This window comes from Microtus ochrogaster, linkage group LG4, assembly GCF_000317375.1.
Source record: "Microtus ochrogaster isolate Prairie Vole_2 linkage group LG4, MicOch1.0, whole genome shotgun sequence".
Lineage (NCBI taxonomy): Eukaryota > Metazoa > Chordata > Mammalia > Rodentia > Cricetidae > Microtus > Microtus ochrogaster.
Genome location: NC_022030.1, coordinates 4,911,555 through 4,919,823, shown reverse-complemented (window position 1 = coordinate 4,919,823; position 8,269 = coordinate 4,911,555).

Sequence of the window (8,269 nt, the reverse complement as noted above, 5' to 3'; positions counted from 1 at the left end):
TGGTGGTGATGGTGGTGTTGATGGTGGTGATGGTGGTGTTGGTGTTGGTAATGATGGTGGATGGAATCCATGAGGAAAACTCTGGCAGGACTGGATCCTAATCTATTCTACTGACCAAATTTCTAGCTGAGGCAAGCAGTAACTGGGGTGAGCCTCCTCTAAGTTGTTTCTCCGGGAGGGGAAATGCAATCAGTGCTCTCCCAGAAGACCATGCCAGGAGGAATCAAGATTTTGAAAACTCCTCTCCACCACTGCCTTTTCTAGTTTTCCCTCTTTCCTAGAATTTAGAAGATCTAAAAGTGGTGGAGAATAAATTCCCATCAGGATGAGGACTGTATTGTGTGTGTGCTTGGGCAGTGCATGGAGGAGAAGCTGTGATTCCAAAGGGAGCAAAGAAAAGAATTCTTCCATGAGGAAAGCGGCCAAAACGAGGGGTAGGTGGTTCCTGCTAAAAGAGAACTGGTAAAGAGAGCCATGGGACACTAGCATTTAACAGGAGCCACGGGGAGCTTTGACACAGCCATCCTCATGGTGGAAGACAAAGAGAAGGGACAGTTCAAAGGTCCCCAAATCAATGGAAGCCTTGGAGACAGGGGAAGAAGGATGACTCCAAAGTAAAGCATATTTATTATTTCCTTAATGAAACGTGCTCCACTAATTAAAGTGTTTATCACAGCTGCAATAGCTTCTGGGGCAAAGGCCAGCCACCCAGCTGATCAATAACCAATCAAGTTAATTGGCAAAAAGCAAAGGTTAAGGTGCAGTCCATCTTAGCCTGTTGAGGAATCCTTGCCTTCGCCCATCCAAAGTCTAAAATTCTACTGTGCCCACCATGAGTTTTTTTGGGTTTTGTTTGATTGTTTCTGGGAACATAATGATGGTAACGTTTTTCCAGCTGCTAATCAGAACAATAACAAACACTTGTTAATTGAAACCAGTTAAGTCCAATTGGATCAATTAGTTAAGTGTTTTTCTCACTGCAAGGAAACTGTTAACTAATTATCTAACCAAAAACTGAACAATTGCTCAGACTCCACCGTGGCTTCCCTGCGTCCTATGCTTGGCTAATGTGGTCATGACAAAACATTTGGATTGCAACACGGCCAGCTTACATACACTACCCTGTTTTCCACTCATCCCCATGAAGGACTCTAGCACAAGGCTGGGAATGATGTCAGTATTTACCAGGAGTTTATCTGTTACACTGAGTTCAGGCAGATGTCTGTGTGTGTGCGTGTGTGTGTGTATACACCCTGGAAACCACAGAGTCCGATGGGCAGGGTTCTCGGCTTCCTTTCTTCTGTGTCCTATGTCCAGGGCCCCACCTGGTTTGTTCTGGCAGGCATGTTGATGTATCGTGACAATATGCAAGTACAGCCTGTTCACAAGAAGACATAAATGCAGACAGGCGCTTTCTGTGACAGCAGAGCAAGGGTCATCAGCATAAAGGCGGAGCACTTCGTGCATGGATTTTTATGGAAACGGTGAGTGATTGCCAGTTGATTCATCATATCTGGGTTTTAAGATGGTTTCTGATAAATGTTATTTCCCGCTTTTTATTTATTATTACTGTGTTTGTGTGTGCGTGCACGCGCAAGCATGCGCGTGTGCATATGTGTTTGAGACAGGGTTTCTCTGACAGCCTTGGCTGTCCTGGAACTCCCTTTGTAGATCAGGCTGGCCTCAATTCCCAGAGATCTACCTGCCTCTGCCTCCCAAGGGCTGAAATTAAAGGCATGCGTCACCATGCCCAGTCATTTTCTGCATTTTAAATAATATTTTTAATTCTTTCAAAATCTTCTGCGTGTGTATCATGTATATGATCTTGTCCATCCACTACCACCTCTTTCCACCTTCCCCAAGTGCACCCATCTCTTCTCCCTCCCAATTGCATGTCCTCTTTCTTCCTGTTATTAATAAACCCCTAAGCCCAATGCCTGCTGCCCATGTGAGTGTGGTTGTTTGACCATTCTCTGGAACATGTGCCACGTACAGTGGCCGTAACCCCCAAGGAGAATAAACTTCTGCAGCCATCAGCCCTCAATAGTTCCTCAGACAGGGATGGGTCGTCCTGCTAATTTTGAAATCATTCTTGACTCTTAGCATAGAATTCTGGAGGCCAAGGTCATGAACTAACCTGAAGGACGGCACTGGATTCCCGAGTGTGTTGAGGTGTTGTCAGCGTGCCTCACCACCAACCTATCACGTGATCAAGAATCAAATTACAGTTGATTGAATTAAACAAACTAAAACGAAGCTCAAAACAATTTCAGATCCCAATTGAAGAACAAGGATTGTGTTTTCTTCTGAAAGATCATCGAAAAGGAGACAAACAGAAGTTATCTTCTCCTTAAATTAAATTATAAGCTTCCTAATAATGGACACTTTGGGGGAAGTTAGAGCAAATGTATTTCTTCAAATCAAAACTGTGTGTTATGGGCTTGAGAGATGGCTCAGAGGTTAGGAATGTTGCCTGCTCTTCCAGAGGATCCAGGTTCAATCCTCAGCCACCACATAGCAGCTCACAACTGTCTGTAACTCCTTCAGGAGTTCCTGTCTCTTATCTGGAACATAGGGACATACCTGAATGTTGTTCCAATGGAGTTCTGATTAAGGAACACTTTCCCTTCCAAAGCATTTCTACATCCTGTGAGTCACTATCCAAATTCTTTTGTCCTTCTCAATTACATAGAACTATAAAATGTCAAGATGAGAGATGGGAGGCCAGGGATCACAAATCATGCCCGCAGGAGCCAGACTTTCAAATCATATCAGAATAAGGCAATGAGAACCACAGGGACTGCATTTTCTGACAGACAAATTTCAAATAAAAGTGTAATGAAAAATTTAAATTATTTTTCTTTTCTTTCTCTCTTTCTTTTTCCAAATAAAATGAGTCTGGGCAGAAACAGCTGCAGTTTTTTTTTTTTAGTCTAATTCCACAGACAATTATGTAAAATTCCACAAATCATCCCTCCTCTGCATTCCTGTCCATTTATTATCTATGAGAAATAACAATACACAAAAACTCCAAACACCAAGGGCTGAGAACTCTCCTCCCAATTTACAACAGGAGTAAGGAATGGGCTTCTTTTTTGTATTTTCTAAAAACTGTGTGTGTGGGCAGATTGGGGCACAGATATGTGCATATGAGTGCTGCTGTCCTGGGAGTCCAGAGGCGTTAGGGATTCCTCTGAAGCTGGAGTTTTATGCAATTGTGAGCCACCCAGTGTGGGTGCTGGAAACTGGATTCAGATTCTCTGGAGGAGTAGTGCTCTTGCTTTGAACTATCTATATATCTATATAGTATCTATCTATATATCTATGCAGTATAGAGCTATCTATATATCTACACAGTATATAACTATCTATATATCTATATAGTAGTGCATAGTATTGAACTATCTCTTCAGTTCCTAGGATGGGCTTCTAAGAGAAACAATAATTTGGGATCTAATAACATAAAGATGCTATTTCTAGCTCTAAACATGTTCACATCTACAGCCCTAACTTGCATTAGGATTCTATTACCAGTTTGGGAAAGGAAGCCGGTGTATTGTCGACCAACCCTCAATAGCAGACCAGGGAGGAATATGATGCTCTCTCCTGTGGCACTCATTAACTGTGATTAGCTCTTCAATGAGGGCTGGGGCCCTCCCTGTGAGCGCCTTTCCCCATCCAGTATCGAATGTTGATGGGTCTAGACCCTTGTAGTAGCTGCTGCTGCTGCTGAGTTTTTAAGGTGCAACACCTACGTCCTTCCCAGAAGCCTGTTATAGCTCTTTTTCCTACCCTCTGTCTCTTCCATTTTTTCTTCTCTCTCTTCTACAGTGTTCGTTATAGGTCCCTCCCCGACACCCTTAGGGTTTAGGGCTGAACTCCAGCCGTGATTCAACAGGGTTTCTCTGTAGCTTTGGAGCCTGTCCTGAAACTAGCTCTTGTAGACCAGGGTGTCCTGAAACTCACAGAGATCCGCTTGCCTCTGCCTCCAGAGTGATGAGATTAAAGGCGTGCGCCACCACCACCCAGTTTCAACACATCATCTTATTAGAGAGTCAGATTAGGACAGCGTTTCCATGCTCTGAGAATCAGAAGTGACGAGGCAGCTATGGAGGACGAGGGACGTCAGGCTTGGAGCCCCCTCTTCTTAGCCTTTGTCTTGGCAAGGCATTCTTGAAGCATTGCTGAGCAGTGAGCAGGGGCTGTTTTCAGCTCCTCACCTGGGAGTCTTGAGACAGGCAGAATGAGAGACGCAGAAGCTTGAAACTGGAGATGTGAACCAAAGGTCGGCAGTTAATAACTTTAGAACATGTAGCTCAAGCATGAAGGGGCCATTTCAAAGTGAATAGCACCATTAAAGTCTGTTACAAAACTCCACAGACTTGGCTTCTCCTGTTTAATGGTGTCCAAGGTCTGTGTTGAAGGGCAAGTAGCACACACAGCATTTCACACAGAGCTGCTGTAAAGATCAAATAAGGTTGGCAAGGTGGCACTTGCCTGGAATCCTAGGACTCAGGAGGCAGAGGAGGGAGGACGGTGGCAAGGTTGAAGCCAGCCTGGTCTACACATCATGAATTTCTGGACATCATCTTACTTCCTTGACAGCCTCCTCTACACTCTCTAAAATTCTTCCCACCATGCAATGCTCCAACCGTGGGACTCACCCGGGGGATGTTCTCTGTTCCTGATGTGGTTGGATATACACGAAAGCCCCTCCACTTGTTGTGAGCACCTGCCTAACAATTGTTGATCACATGACTCTGGTCAACTCCATACTGAGATCCTGCATCAAAGAAACAAAACAGAGTGCCAGGCGGTGGTGGCACACGCCTTTAATCTTAGCACTCGGGAGACAGATTTCTGTGAGTTTGAGATCAGCCTGGTCTACAGGAGTTAGTTCCAGGATAGGCTCCAAAGCTACAGAGAAACCCTGTCTCAAAAAACCAAAACCAACCAAACAAAAAAGAAACAAAACAGAATAAAATGAAATAACAATATTTTAGAATAGAAGAATAGGTGTTTAATTAAATCTTCTAATAACAAGTCAAATGAATGAATAAATAACTAAATAGAACTATTTTAACTTATTTGATAACATTGGGGCATTGAATTAGTTATCAGTCTTCAGCGCCACCTACTGAACAAAAGAGCATAATCTTAGGTTCATTTTGGGCCTAAGCATGGACAATATTCTATATATTTCTGTCAGCACTTTTATGCACAAAACTTGTCAGCACTTTATTTTTCTCAGATGATTGTCATGACCAAAGGGCAAAAGTCAATTTTGGAGCAAGAATTCATATTCTACCTGGAATGTTTCACCCTAGACAGCTGTGCTAGCCTGAATTTCAATTTGGGGCTTTAATGTTGCTATAGCTCATCTGACATTTACCACGTGGAAGATCTCTGTTCTCTTGATCTTCTTCTAGGGTACTCAGGTCATCGTGCCCGTACTTGAAGCTTCTCCGGCTGTGGTTGCCTCTCTTAGCCTCCCAAGCTCTTCCCAGATCAATACAAAATAAATCTTGTGAGTGTTTTTTGAAGGTCGGATCCTGCGCTGCTTCTGGGAACATAATAATAAATAAAGTAGAACACGGGCCTCACCTTTAGGGAACCTTCAGTCCAGTCAGAGAGAAGTGGGGCAATGGAGAGACCACACAAACGGCCTTGCCTCACTCTGGAAACGAGAATGTTTTATTTTCTTGAACAAAGCAAAAGTCTAACTTCCCCCTTGAGTGAGGTGTGTGTGTGTGTGTGTGTGTGTGTGTGTGTGTGTGTGTGCGCGCGCTCTGTCTGTCCGTCTTTCTGCGGGCAGCTGATGCTGTCGAAGCAGGAAGTACTTCTGCTGATATCAGCACCTTGAGGACAGAGGTCGCTCCCAGTGCTCTTATACATGGGAAGCAGTGAGGCTCAAAGCCCAGAACCCAGGTCTGAAGCCCGTGGCACTTACTGTGTTATGAGAACAAGAATATCCTCTGTCGCACTGCTTTTTGTAAAGTGTAAACACTATCACTATTTTCAAGAGGAGCAGCCACGATTGCTATACCACATTATGTGTACTAACTGCTCAGTAAATATTTTTCCTAAGTGATCCAGGACACCATGATAGTTAGTTTACCTCTCCAATGGTATGTCCTTAAAAGTGGAAAATGATTATAAAAAGTTTAAAATGGATCAAAAACTTAAACAACTAAAATTGATATAGCACAAAAATCTAGAGATCCTAGTGTATATTTGGGGTTTTCTTGTATGTATGTATGTGCATCTGTTTATGTGTACGTGAAGATATATGCATATGAACATGTATGGAGGTGTTTGTAAAAGCCTGACCTTGACACTGGAGGTCTTTCTAATGCTCTCCACCTTATTTTTTGAGGCAGAAGCTGTTAATTGCATACAGAGTTCATTCTCATTGACCTACCCAGTTGCTCTGAGACCCTTCTCTGTTCTAGAACTGCAGGCAGGCCCTGACACTCACCCCACATTCCTGTGGGTTCTAGAGCTCGAATTCTGGTCCTCAGGCTTGTGTACACTCTATTCATGGAGCTATCCCCAGAGCTGAGGCTTGCCTTTGAATACAAACCACAAGTTATTCCATTTTAAAAGGCACCTCATGACTACTTGTAGGGCCCTGACCTCCCTTATTCCTGGAGTGCTTCTCGAGGACAATTTCTGGTCAGCATGACTAAGCATTTAACCCTTATTCCTGGGACGCATTCAGTTTCTAGTCAGATGACTAGCATTCTGTTGGTTCCTGTTTTCCCCTTGCCCCACCTGGTTAAGTTCCTATATTCCTCCTGCCCCACCTGGTGGTTAGCCGCAGGACGTTCATTCTATTTGAGATATGGTAATTTCCCCACCTGCCTGGGTGGGGGTCCTTGTGCTGCAGTAGGTAGATAAGGGCTTCCCCAAGGCTGAATTCGGTTGATCTCCTTTCGAATGACCCTGGTCTCTCTGTGTGTTCTTTTCAATCTCCAGGCCCTTGCCCGACTCGCGTTCGGTACAGTGGCGCGCGAACTGTACCGAGGGTGTAACACCGAAATCGGGTGTTACAACTACTAAGTTCTCAGTAGCCCCGGCAGTTGGGCTAAGGCAGATGTTATAAATCTAATTGTTCAGGTGAAGGAACACACGTGGGTTAGTGCTCTCATGGGCCTCATAACTATTAGGAGACATGGAACTCACCTTGAGTTCATCTAGACTTCAGACTCATGTGCATTGCCCTCCGTCTTGCTGTGTAGGCTTTCAGATCATTTCCCTGTCTTCATACGGACAGAGGAACTGCTTTGAGCGTTGCTCTAGTTACGAGCGCATGCGCACGCGCATGTGTATGTGTGTGTATTGGTTGAGTGTGCAGATGTGTGTTTGAGTATGGGTGTATGAATAGGTATGAGTGTGTATGAGCTAGTAGGAGTGTGAGCAAGTGTATGTGAGTAGGTGTGGGGGGTGAGAGTTTCTATGAGTGGGATTGGAACGTGTCTGTGTGTGACTATGTGAGTGTGTTTTTAAGTATGTGTGTGAACATATGTGCATACATACACATTTATACATACAGCCCAAAAAATATCCCAGAAGGAAAGGCAAAGTTAGAGCTCCATGGCTTCAGTTGCACACAAGTCTCAGGTACTGAAGGATTAGGTTAGTGCTGCCATCTGGTGGCTGTTCAAGGAACGACACTGGATAAAGGTGCTTGTCACAATTGATTCTCACAAGCTGTCATCTGACTTCCACAACTGTACAAGTGTGTGACATGGTGCCTGCGTGTGAATACACTGGATGGATGGATAGATGATAGATAGATAGATAGATAGATAGATAGATAGATAGATAGATAGATAGATAGATAGATAGATGGATAGATGATGGATAGATGGATAGATGGATGATAGATGGATAGATGATAGATAGATAGATAGATAGATAGATAGATAGATAGATAGATAGATAAGTGATAGATAGATAGATAGATAGATAGATAGGTGATAGATAGGTAGATAGATAGAGATAGATAGATAGATAGATAGATAGATAGATAGATAGAGATAGATAGATGATAGATGGATAGATGGATGATAGATGGATAGATGATGGATAGATGGATGATAGATGGATAGATGATAGATAGATAGATAGATGATAGATAGATAGATATAGATAGATAGATAGAGATAGATGGATGATAGATGGATAGATGGATGATAGATGGATAGATGACAGATAGATGATAGATAGATAGATAGATAGATAGATAGATAGATAGATAGATAGA